This window comes from Carcharodon carcharias, chromosome 8 (assembly GCF_017639515.1).
Source record: "Carcharodon carcharias isolate sCarCar2 chromosome 8, sCarCar2.pri, whole genome shotgun sequence".
Classification (NCBI taxonomy): domain Eukaryota; kingdom Metazoa; phylum Chordata; class Chondrichthyes; order Lamniformes; family Lamnidae; genus Carcharodon; species Carcharodon carcharias.
In genome coordinates, this window is record NC_054474.1 from 64399602 (window position 1) to 64412609 (window position 13008).

At 40.2% G+C, this 13008-nt stretch overlaps 1 protein-coding gene across 1 annotated transcript in view; it reads left to right on the top strand.

Annotated features, from left to right (window-relative positions):
* Window positions 1–1051: 1051 nt before the first annotated feature.
* htr4 (5-hydroxytryptamine receptor 4) overlaps window positions 1052–13008 on the top strand; it is a 216523-nt gene continuing 204566 nt past the window's right edge. The window contains exon 1 of the mRNA XM_041193770.1: window positions 1052–1207. The gene's annotated coding sequence lies outside the window, so the exon portion shown is untranslated. The remainder of the gene's footprint in view (window positions 1208–13008) is intronic.

The following is a 13008-nucleotide window of genomic DNA, read 5'->3' on the forward strand; positions in this document are numbered from 1 at the left end:
AATTCCAACACTTGTGAACACTGAAAAATCGCTGGGTTCGTAAACCGAGCGGAACCTTATCAATAATGGAGTGCTACGCCCAATAACCGAAAAGGAATATTTTTCATTGAATTGGAGAGCGAGCAGCGAGGGGAGTGGGTGCATTAGACAGAGAAACAAACCTTCACAGCCTTGAAGACTCAAATAACCCGTTTATGTCTTGCAACATTGCATGAAAGCAGTGATTTTATAATAAGTTCTAATGACAGGTGATTGTTAGGTTGTGTAGTGTTAGGCTTTTTGTTTAGTTGTATGTTCACTGGTCTTGTTTATTGATGGGAAGCCTGGTATAAAACACGACTTAGACTGTCTGAGCCCCTCTAAAATCGTGGCGCTCGATTTTCATCACGACCACATTTGTCCTTAATGTCATAGCAAAAGACTACCCCTCTCTCAATGGCACGATTCACCCGAATGGAACTAATGGCAGTTACTAAAGGAGCCCGATGTTCAAACCATTTTCTCTATATCCAGAACATTTCTGAAAGAGAACTGTGGCAATCATAGGGTAACTGCGGAATCCTTTCACGTTGGGAGTTAGGTCTGTGAATGATTTTCGTACTTGAGTCAGCTGTCAGGGGGTTTCGGTTGGGATGAGTGATCGGTTGGGACCGGTGCAACGCAATGCTGCCGCTTTCTTCTAAGAAATAAAACTCCACTCTTCCATTTCGTGGCGCATCTCACGTTGTTCATTGAACCCAAAGAAACGTTCATTATTCCCTCCGACCCACTCAGTTCCAACCAGCCTGCCAGACGCAGCTGAAGTCGGCAGGAGGGTTCTACTCATTATAAGGATTTGCCTTTTGCAGTGATATGTTCCGGGAGATGCTGCCATTCCAACAACAGCCCCGGTTCTACCTATATACTTATAATCTTCAAATTCACACTTGTTAATTTAAAAGTGGCCGCAGTTTCTCGGAAGTAAGTCCCCTTGGTATGCCCAGCAGAGAGAGAGATATGACTGACACGCACGTCACTGCTCTGCTGTTTTAAAATCCGATACTTTAGAAAGCAGAAGACCTGGCTAAGTGAAGGGTTTGCGATTGTAAACAGAAAGCTTCATACTGATTCCGCCAATCCTTCCGAGCACAGCCGCTGAGTTGTTCAACAAGCATTTTTCAACCATACGCAACATGTCACTTGGACGCACTTTCCTCAGATTGAGATGGTAAGACTTACTTCCTAGAGAATATTATTGTGGCTAAGTTGTACTGACTACGCTAGGGTAATGTTATGCCTCTTTACATGGGTAGTCGATCAAGAGGACGGGAGAATGTAATTCAGTGGGCTCTCACTTTGAACTAATGGAGCCGATGTATTACAGTATGACAGAGAGCCCAAAGGAATGGTACTTTAAGTAGCTACTAGCTGGTATTTACGTTATAGCTTATTTTCTTGACTTGCTTGTGTATTTAAGCCGGCATTTATAATCAAAATAGATTCCACAAATTGAGTGTCATTTGATTCTGTTTGAGACTTTCTAAGTACTTTGCTTAAGAAAGTGTGTGCAGGGAAGAGGGTGCAGGGTGGGGATGAATAATTGAACATAATTGTTGCAGCATTACAGACCGCAAAAAAACAATAGTTTGGTCAGTTACCTAACCCAAATTCGGTCTGTTTTTGTGCAATCTTTAAGACGCCCAGATTTCATGTTTTTACATCGCTGAAGAACACTCGGACACTCAGACGTTAGTAACCATCAGCTGTAGTTTCCAGCAAACATACACTGCAATATTATCAAATCTTGTGGAAAATGAGGAGCGAAGTGTGTGCACACAATTTGCTGTCTGATCTTTCTGCTCCAGTCCAATGCCGTATATTTCACTCATTATTGAATTATATAGAATTAAACTAACAGCCAGAAAATGGTCTTTCAAATGGGAATAACCGATGAAGCGATTTGTTATATGATTCTGAGACGATTTTTTTTTATTAAAGCATGTACGGGGATGCAAAGCGCCCTTTATGGGTTACTCCTCCCATTGTAACTTTCCAATTCTTCATTCATTAATTTCAGACTTTCAAAACCAATCAATTAGTAATCACCATAGGTTAAAGTTGATCTCCAACCAGAAGATTAGCGAGGTAAGATTACAGAATTGCTCAACCTGAAGAAGAGCCCTGATCTTATCCTTCCAGAATGTGAAAGTACGGTTCTCCCATTACAGCAGTCTTAAAATCGTGTCCTCAACCACTCTTTCTGGTAACTTACTCCCACCGAGACTATCCACTGCGTATGACTTGTTCTTCCAGCCCTGAACCTGAATCCTCTTCACTGTCTTAGTTTATATCAAAGCACTGTTAAGAATGTATTTCCTTCAAGTCTTTATCTTACTTCATTGTAAACTGCCTACAGAAAGTGGCTAAACAACTAAAACGTAAAAGCAGACAGGTCACTTTTGTATGACCTAAATAGCCTTACAGAAAGTCCAGTACAAATATATGATATTCCAACAACCTGCACACGTCTCATTAACTCCTTAGGAGTTAACATCGAGTTGGCATTTGAAAGGATGGGGGTTGGGTGGGGCTATTTTCTGCAGTGTGTGGAAAAGGCCCATTCCAAGATAGCAGACCACATCTTGAGGGATATATCTGGGCAGAATCTTATCGTGAAACGTGTGTTTCGAATAGTAACATGTTCAGAAGAGTTACGCTTAAAGCAGCCACTAAATGCTACAACAATAAACGAAGTCCCTTAGGCAGCAATTTAAACTGCAAAGTACATTTTTAAAGGAGAAAAACAAAGAAAGTAAATTCACAGAAAAACAACTGCAAATCATGCCTCCGTTCCTCATTTCGTTTATTGTAGTAAGGGGACAGCCACAATAAAGTGCCGCGTGAGCGCAGTGGATACCTCCTTAAAATGCACCAGAATGCACAAATGGAAGATACTTGCTTTACAAATCTGGGCCCCTACACTAAAAAATTGACGTATACTGCATACACAGTTTCAACCTTAACGCAGGGCGGTTAGAGCAGGTTGTGCAGCTATTTCCCCATAGTTACAACCGTGACTAAACTTCCAAAGTGATTCATTCATTCATTCTTGCGCTCTTTCCCCCTCCCTTTCTGATTAACTCAGAGATGCTAACGGACTTAACTTGTACTTGCCGAATCAATGCAGCCCGAACGTGTCGCCACTATAATAACATTGATCCTTGAGCAGGAGGCAGCAAGTGTGGCCTTTTCAAAATCGTGGTACCGACAGCTAATTGTTTAAAAAAATATCGAGAGTGCGAACTATTCAACATGGCGAGAGACAGAATGTAGAAAGCATCTACCTAGCCCCACTATTGAGGCTTGAAAGCAATATATGCAGCAGAACGTTAAAATAATCATTGTCCAATTAATCACAGAATGAGTGGGTTTTCTGACCTCTCCAATTGCCTCAGCATTATAATTCTGAGGATTGCACTGGTTGAGTATGATACTTGAGATGATTGAAGATGTAGGTGAAGATTTGTGCTTGCTGCAATCTGTAAAATTAAAGACGTCCAGGAGATGGCATTTGGGTAGACTTGGCTGCGAGAGGAATAGCGCGATAACTGGTGAACTGGATGACGGAAAGCACACGAATGTCTTTCTCTCTCTGCCTTTCTCCCTAGATACATGTGTGTGTATATGTGTGACTTTATTTAAATTGTTAAGATGTGTAACTTAGAAAATGGAAATGCAAATATGTGTCTCATTTAAAGAAGCCCAGACCCTATTGATTATTATGTAAATTCTGACATGCTACACCGACAGGTTGGGGATGAGTTGTCAAGTGTAACAGACGATTGGTGTACTCTGATCATTTTAGAGTCTGGAATGACCGAACAGGTCAAAAAGTATGAATTACGAATGGTTTAATTTCAGTATACACCTACAACGAATGGAAAATCAAAATTATACAGAACTTGTTTTAATTTCTGCAAAGTTTGGTGCATTTAACTGGGAATTTAATCTGCCAAAATGTACAGAGACCATTGAAATAAGTTTTATGATTTCAGTTGGGATTGTAGTAATGCAGAAAAATATTTTCAGGTTTGCCGTTCCACGGCTTCAACCACCAAAATCCCCCCCCCCCCCAAATTTTACAAACCAAAATACGTTATCATTCTTATAAATTAGATGATTATTGTTTTTTGTATTTTCATGGTGTCTGTAAAGGGCCCAATTTCAATTTTGATTGCTGTCATAGATACAATTCTATTCTCCTTGTGACCTATGCTATGTATTTAGAAAGTAGTTTAATACATCCTTACCTGTTTGAAATGATGTCACAGTGTAAATTAAATGATTACCTGGCCCTTCTTAAAAGAAAATGCACTGCCATGATAACTTATAACCATACTTTGCTTCTACTTAATTCTGATGTTTGATCTCTTTTTGAATCCTAACCACATTAAACGTTTAATGATTTCCGTTTAAAGAACTCCAATATAGATTAATACAACACGAGAAGCATTTATTGAAGCCTTCATTTATAAAACAGCTGGAACAATAATTTAATCGCTAGGAAATTCTTTGTTTTGAGAACAGTTAAAGGAAATCCAATTTCTCTAAATCTTAAGTCTGAATTTTTGAGATATTATTGTCCTCAAACTCAAAAATTGCACTTAGAAGTGACACACGGTTGTGAACACACGTATATACATTCTGATTGGTTGTGTCAGTGTGAATATACCTCCGGCCAAGATTTTAGGATGGAGTTCAGACTTAGCCTGCCTACTTTTACAAACATGCTGACTTACATGCAGCATCTGAGAACTGGAGCAAGCACTTTCACTGACACAGCTGATACCACCAAAAGCTTGGTAGTGAGTACTCCTCTAATGTTCTGTTGGGAGGTTACTGGTTACAGAATGGTGTCTCTTAAAGAAGTCTTCGTAGTCTTCAGTAGGTTAACTGTAAGTCTTTATCAACAAGCAGAGCATTGTATGCCCAAGTACAAGGGTGTCATGGGTGGCATCAGCAGTTGGGTTGCCAACCATGGCTCTTTGTCTGACAGGATTGTTATTCCAGCACCTGAATCTAATTTAAAATTTGTTAGATTGACAAAGATGTCTGCATTCCAGAATGAGAATCCACAAACATTGTTCTTACTCAAGGAGCATGGCTGTGTGTCTTCTAGTTTCAGTCTCAAACTTGTGGATTACTTTTGGGCCTTCTGTGCATTTCTGGGGTTTTGACTTGCACAGTTTGCCATTGTGCCCATCCCATTACAATGGAAGCATTGGGCTTTAATTGCAGGATACTGATCTCTCCTGTGAGGGTGCCTCATATCACAGGTCTAGCAAAGTCACTCTACTGGCTGGCTCAGGAATTGCTTTCCCTGACTTGGATTGTCCCTGTGTCTTTGTGGCCTGATAGGCTGGACTGAGGGTTGGCTTCTGCCCCATGCTTTGTTCTCTCCCCTTAAGATTGTCCTGTACTGGTCACAGAGTTCAGACAGTCCAACTATCTGGATTGTCTTGTCCAGGGTTAGATCTCTTTTAGCTTGTAGGAGATCAGAGAGTATATTGTCTGTTAGACCCACCATTATTCTGTCTCTGATGAGCTCAGAGTATAAATATCCATGTTCACACCACTCTGCCATCCTGTAGAGATCATTTATGAAGAAATCAATGTTTTCCCTGAGCAGATGGACTCTTTTATTGAATTTAGCTCTCTCCAGCATTCTATTGCTTTGCAAGTTAAAACAAAAGGCAAAAGATTTTAAAGCCTCCTCAAATTTGACAGATGATTCATTAATACTCTGTCTTACAATGATGTAATCTGCAATTATGCCTATAGAGTAAAGCAGCATGTTGACCTTTTTTATGCCTTCTCATTTTAACCAGAAGCAATGCTGTATCTTAAAAAAAACTTTCCCTCCATTTTTGTGTCTGGTCTGGGCCTTGGATTAGCCCAAGTTGAGTTGGAAATGTTGAACTGTGATCCATGTTAAAACATCTGAATTTTTTGTGCAGCTTTAAGAGCTTACAGGATTTCAAGATGGCATTGCTGTTGAGCCCGATACAAAGGAATTTCCCACGCTTGCTGATTTTTGCAGGCTCTGCAAAATGGCAATGGTATGCTTCTTGAAGAAGATTCTTAACAATGGCTGCCTGAATAGGCTGTGTGTTGACTTCTATCATTCCATGGTTCACTATGACAAGCAATGAGGTGTTTGAATTTAAAGTTATGCTTGCTGTTCCCTGAGCTGGACAGTCGCAAAATTTGTGGGAGCTTTAAATAGTTAACACTTTTTCTGATCTTATGTGTCCAGAGGCAACTTGTTGGGGCTCCGACTGGGGAATTGGGTTTTAGCAATGGCCTTTCCTTCAATGGTGCCTCTGACACTGAATTAGAGAAAGGGTTCTCAGGGCTGGTTTCAGCCTGATACTTTAAAAGATTTAGTTCACCCTTGTAGGCTCTGTGGACTCTGCGCTCTGAAGCTGAATTTCTAAGGGAGGTTCAATGGAATATTCTGCTGCAGTAAAAATCTCTGCTGTCAGCATCCAGACCTTTACTCTGGAATGTTTTCTGCCAAAGTTTCTCTGCATCTTCAGCTTCTGTTGGGAGCTTCTCTCAGGTCAGAATTTCATTGAAGTTCTGTTCTAGTCTTCCAGCATCTTGGCTTGTTTCTGCATTTCAGTGTGGTTGAGGTTTTTTGATCCCCAGCTGCCACCATTTTGGGAAGGTGTTAGTTACAGAATAGTGGCTCTTAAAGAATCTTTGTAGTCTTCAGTATGTTAACTGTAAGTTTTTGTTAACAAGTAGAACTAGTTACACATGTACTGTAAAGGGTGCAGGCTCGGAGTTATCTCCATGCTTTTCCGGTTTCTCTTCAGCACAATACTGACCCCTGGGCTTGGGTCAGATGCCTTCTTCATATAACTGTACTCATAGAAACATAGAAAATAGGAGCAGGAGTAGGTCATTTGGCCCTTTGAACCTGCTCCGCCATTCAATATAGTCATGGTTGATCCTTTATCTCAATGCCATACATTTTGTCCTCTCACCATACCCCTTGGCACCTTTAGAGTCCAGAAATCTATCTATTTCCTTCTTAAATATATTAAATATAGTGACTTGGCCTCCACAGTCTTCTGTGGTAGAGAACTTGATATGTTCCCCACCCTCTGAGTGAAGAGATTTCAACTCATCTCAGTCCTCAATGTTCTACCCTGTTTCCTGAGACTGTGACCCCCTTGTTCGAAACCCCCCCAGAGGAAAAAGTCATCCTTGCATCCAGGCTGATCATCGCTGTCAGAACTTTATGGCCAGAATTTTTACCTTGATGGGCGGGCAGACCCCATTGGCTCAGCGGCGGGCGGGCAGCCGAACTCCGCCGCCAAAACAGGGCCCACCGCCATGTTGAGTGGGTGTGCCAATTAAGGCCTGCCCCACGGCCTGCCCGCCATGCACTTCTTGTGCTGGGGATGGGGGGAGGGATTCCCCATCTGTCAAAGTGTGCTCTTTCGTGCATGCACGTGAAAGAGCGCACTGCTCCCTGAGACTAAGTGCTGTCTCAGGGAGATTAGTGACAGTGTAAAAATCTTTAAAACTAGACAAATATTAAAATTATTAACATGTTCCCCCTCATGTGACATAAATTTTATTGAAGTTTTTAAAAACGGACATGAAATCTCATTCCACCAGTGGATGATGTTTCATGTATTATCAGAAGCCCATTGGGCCTTAAAGTTGGATGGGCAGGGCATTTAACAAGCTTAATGATCCTGTCAATGGCCTTAATTGGCCATTGACAGGTCAGCGGGTGGACAGCTGATTTTGCTGTCTGCCCACCTTCCTCAATATTTAAATGGACCAGGATGACGTTGGGGGCTCTTCCCGACAGGGAAATTCTGCCCTATATGTTTCAATGACATCTCCTCTCATTCTTCCAAACTCCAGTGAATACAGGCCTAGTCGGCCAATCTCTCCTCATATGACAATCTTGCCATCCCAGGAATCAGTCTGGTGGACGTTTACTGCACTCCCTCTATAGCAAGTACCCCACTAGCCACTGCCTGACACTCCAACAAAGACCCATTTATTCCTACTCTCTGTTTCCTGTCTGCTAACCAATTCTCAATCCATGCCAATATATTACCCCTGATCCCATGTGCTTTAATTTTACACACTAACCTTTTATGTGGGACTTTATCAAAAGCTTTCTGAAAATCCAAATACACCACATTTACTGGTCCCCCCTTATCTACTCTGCTAGTTATGTTCTCAAAGAACTCCAGTAGGTTTGTCAAACATGATTTCCCTCTCATAAATCCATGTTGGCTTTGTCTAATCCCATTGATATTTTCTAAGTGTCCTGTTATCACATCCTTTGTAATAGACTCTCATGTTTCCCTACAATTGGTGTTAGGCTAACCGACCTGTAATTTGCTATTTTCTACCTCCCACCTTTTTTAAATAATGGGATTACATTTGCCCCCCCTCCTCCAATCTGCTGGGACTGTTCCAGAATCTACAGAATTTTGGAAGATGGCAAACAATGCATCCACTATTTCCATGGCCACTTCCTTTAGTATCCTGGGATGTAGATTATCAGACCCTAGGGATTTATTGGCTTTCAGTGTCATTAATTTCTCCAGCAATATTGTTTTAGTAATAATAACTTCCTTCAATTCCTCCTGCTCACTTTCTGGGAAATTATTTGTGTCTTCCTCTGTGAAGACAGAATTAAAGTTTAATTGCTATGCCATTTCCTTGTTTTCTATTATAAATTCTCCTGTTTCAGACTATAAGGGACTTACACTTGTCTTCACTAATCTTTTTCTGTGTACTTAAAGAAGATTTTACAGTCTGCTTTTACATTCCTTGCAAGTTTATTCCCATACTCAATTTTTCCCCTTTAAATCAATCTCTTGGTCCTCCTTTGCTGAATTCTAAACTGCTCCCAATCCTCAGGCTTGCTACTTTTTCTCTAACTTTATATGACTCCTCTTTGGATCTAATAATATTCTTAACTTCTTTTGTTAGCCATGTTTGGGCCACTTTACCTGTTGCATTTTTACACCAGAAAGGAATGTATAACTGTTGTAATGCATACGTTCACTCCTTAAATATTAGCCATTGTCTATCCACTGTCATGCCTTTTAATGAAGTTCCTCAATCTATCTTAGGCAACTCACGCCTCCTACCTTCATAGTTTCCTTTGTTAAGATTTAGGACCCTAGTTTCAGATTGGACTACTTCACTTTCCATGCTAATGAAGAATTCTATTATGTTATGGACACTGTTCCATAAAGGGCCCCACACAACTAGATTATTAATTAAACCCTTCTCTTCACACAATACCAAATCTAGGATAGCCTGTTTGCTAGTCAATTCCTCGACAAACTTGTGTAAAAAAAATCTCGTACACATTCCAAGAATTCACCCACCACAGTATTATTGCTAATTTGGTTTGCCTAGTCAATATGTAGATTAAAGTCACGCATGATTACCGTAGCACCCTTGTTACATGCATCTCTAATTTCATGTTTAATGCCATCCCCTACCTTATCACCATTGTTTAGAGGCCTATATACAACTCCCACTAATGTTTTCTGCCCTTTGTTGCACCTTAGCTCCACCCAGACTGATTAGACATCTAGATTTTCTGAACCAAAGTCCTTTCTCACTATTGCACTGACTTCATCCTTAACTAACAACGCCACCCCACCTCCTTTTCCTTTTTGCCTGTCCTTCCTGAATATCAAGTACCCTTGGATATTCCGTTCCCAGCCTTGGTCACCCTGCCGCCATGCCTCCGTAATCACAATCATATCATACCGGTTTACATCCTTTTGCACTGTTAATTCATCTACATTATTGCAAATGCTCCATGAATTCAGATACAGTGCCTGTTAAAAAAAAATGACACATCTATTTTTGTACTATGGTCCTATTTGCTGCTAGCCCTTCTTTCGTCTGCCTTCTACTTTTGCTTTCTACTTTTCTGTCTTTCATTCCTATCTTTGTTTCCCACTTTTGTGTCTCCCTGCTCCCATCCCCCTGCCAATCTAGTTGAAACCATCACCTACAGTACCTGTGAATACCCCTCTATGTGCCAGATCCTTATATTATATGTTTACAATTAAGTTTGAGGTAATACCAACCTATCAGTCTTTCCCTCTTTGCAATAGACTTAACTATAATTCCCTTAAGGCAAGGGCTTATGATTGGATTCCTCCTGGACTTTCCCTCAGCCTCAGTCACATCAAAAGCTTGCCCTTCAGCCATATTTGACCAGTGCACAAATACACATTTTTTATGAGGTGTATAAGTTTATATATATAGATATTACTTCATATAACACTGGCAATTAGATAGTCACTAACATAGGAATTCTTTGACCCGAGAGATAGAACAATTACTCTCTGATTCCGCTAAAATCAGCTAAATAACTATTTAAAGGGAGAAAGCTGCCTTTCCCATTTGATATGCTAACCAACAAATAACTTGACCTGGTTCTTTACAGCTAAGACCGGAGCAGTTGTACACAAAATCATCAAAGAACCAAATAAAAAGTAAATTATCATCCTCTTTCACAGGAATGTGCACTGTTGAGCAGCTAATTGATCCCAGTTACTACTAAGTCTGTGTTTATGACATGAATTGATTCATTACTTCAATATTTCATTGGAATATATGGCCACATAGACAGTGCATTTGCACTGAGCTGATTAGAGCAAGCATTTTCCCAAAAAGTGGACTAATTTTGAAGTTTTGGATTAACATGGAGATAGAGGGCAAGTTTCCTGTTAAGAACTTCACTGTGAGAATAAGATGAATCAGGTAATGTATATAAAATAATCTAATCACAGTTGACACAGACAAGAAATTCTTTTGTTGTAGTAAAGACATTCCGTTCAAAGGCCAGTGAACCCATTTTACACAAATGTCATTTGTTTCACGTTTTATGCAGCACAGGTTGAAATCATGGGGCAGAATTTTATGTCCCGTGGGCAAGGACGCGCCCAAACCGATTGGGTGTAAAATTGCACGGTAAAGTCGGGCATGTGTCCCTACGTCATTTCGCACAGCGGGCGCGCTTCTGACTTTTGCGCGCAATTATGCCCATTAACATCGTAATTGTCTCCAATTTCTCATGAACCGTCCAACCTTATGGTTGGCAGACGGAAGAATCATGCCTCTACGTTTTTTCATCAAACCTCATCCAAGGGCGGAATGAAATCTCCGTTATGAAATAAAACAAAAATAAATACCTGTGCATAGCATTTTTAAGAGGTATGCTTTCAGGTGGTTGATTGTGATGCATGGACATTTTTTTGCAGCTTTTTAAACCTTTATTTCATCATGTGCAGGTCTGCAGTTCCCTGAGGCAGGTGTCTACCTTCAGGGAGCTCTCTCACAGTGCCCACCCACACCAGCAGTGATGCCATCGCCCGCCCTCGTCTCCCCCACCCCGGCAGCTCTGAGCTTTTCAGCAGGCGTTTCACACTGTCTGGCTGTCAACTGGCCAGTTAACCGCCAGCCAGCGTGAAATTGCGGTCGGGGGCCGATTGCAGACGGGATCTGTTTCCCATCCACTCCTGCACTTGCCAATCACACGTGTCTGCCAAGGGTAAAATTCAGACCATGAACATGACACAAGGATCACCCAATCAAATCAAGTCTAGGAAAATCTGTACTTTAGAAGTATCCCTATGTGGCTATGGAGATGTTTATAAGTAAATGTCATTCTCCAGTATCATTATGTTGGATGGCATTTGTACAGTAAACAATAGAATTGCATATTTCATCTGTGGCCACTTTGCATTTTTGAGAGTTTAATGGAGGATATGAAATGGACAGGCTTTAAATAGTCTGGTATTGCTTTTAGACAGAGCTCTTCTGTTAAACATGAAGCAATAAAATTTACAGAAACCAGACGGCAAACTGTGAAGTATCAAGTCAAATGAATGCATGTGTAAAATCTGCACAGTTTATCCTGGCTCTGGCTCATGCGTTCTTTAACATCTCAGCGGGAAATATCAGGATTTAATATGAAAGATGAGTTTATCTTTAGGTTAATAAAATTATAGTCAAAATGGTCATAGAGCTACACAGTTACAAGGAAATTTATTAATTCAGAGAACTTTTCATCATGAATTCTAATCTTTTCCATGACAATTGTGACTTACATAGCTGTGAACAAAATATTTTGAGCATGGAGAGGAAAATGTTAGGAAAAAAATAATCCATTTATTTTCCAAATGGATTCTACAAAAGAAGCCAGTGGAAATTCATAAAAATAAACCATGTGGACATTGAATTCAGTGAATTGTGATGGTAACATTACAATTTTAAAACTGACACATATCAAAGTACATTTAATTCTTTCAAAGTTAACAATCAAGGATTGACACAGTAATATTGCATATTAGGATGTGGGTTTGCATTTTTCAACCTCATGTGAATTTTCTACCTCAAACGTCTATTTATGGGAAAATAGCAATGGGAAGTCAAATTGGAAAAGACTGTGGGAGAATGATTATGATCTGAAGTTGGTGTTAAGATATGGTTGGAGAAGATTTCCTCAATGCACTAGCACAACAAAATGTATAAATTGTTTTGCAATTTTGTTACGCATAACAAGTTGAGAAAATCTTGCTTATTCTTGACATGAAGTAGAGCTTTACTGTGCACTTGGTCATGCAGTAGCTAATTACTAAATGCTTATGCTACACTGAAAGTCAAAAGATAAAAATATTCCAATCCCAGTATTAACACCTCTCACCCTGAAAGGTGCAAAAAAATTATACCAGTGTGCAAACGATGTTAAGATTTTTTTTCTGCTGTGTATAAACTATTAATGGTTTTTCTTATGTCATGGAAAATTGGATGTTCTCTGCTTGTCCTGAAATAATGTAATTGTTTGAAGGTCACTGTCTGATTCAGCGGAAATTCGCTGGGGAGGAAACTTGAATCTGATGCAAGGTTAATTACACAGCTCTAACAGAAAGAGAAGTTTGACACATTGCAGAAAAG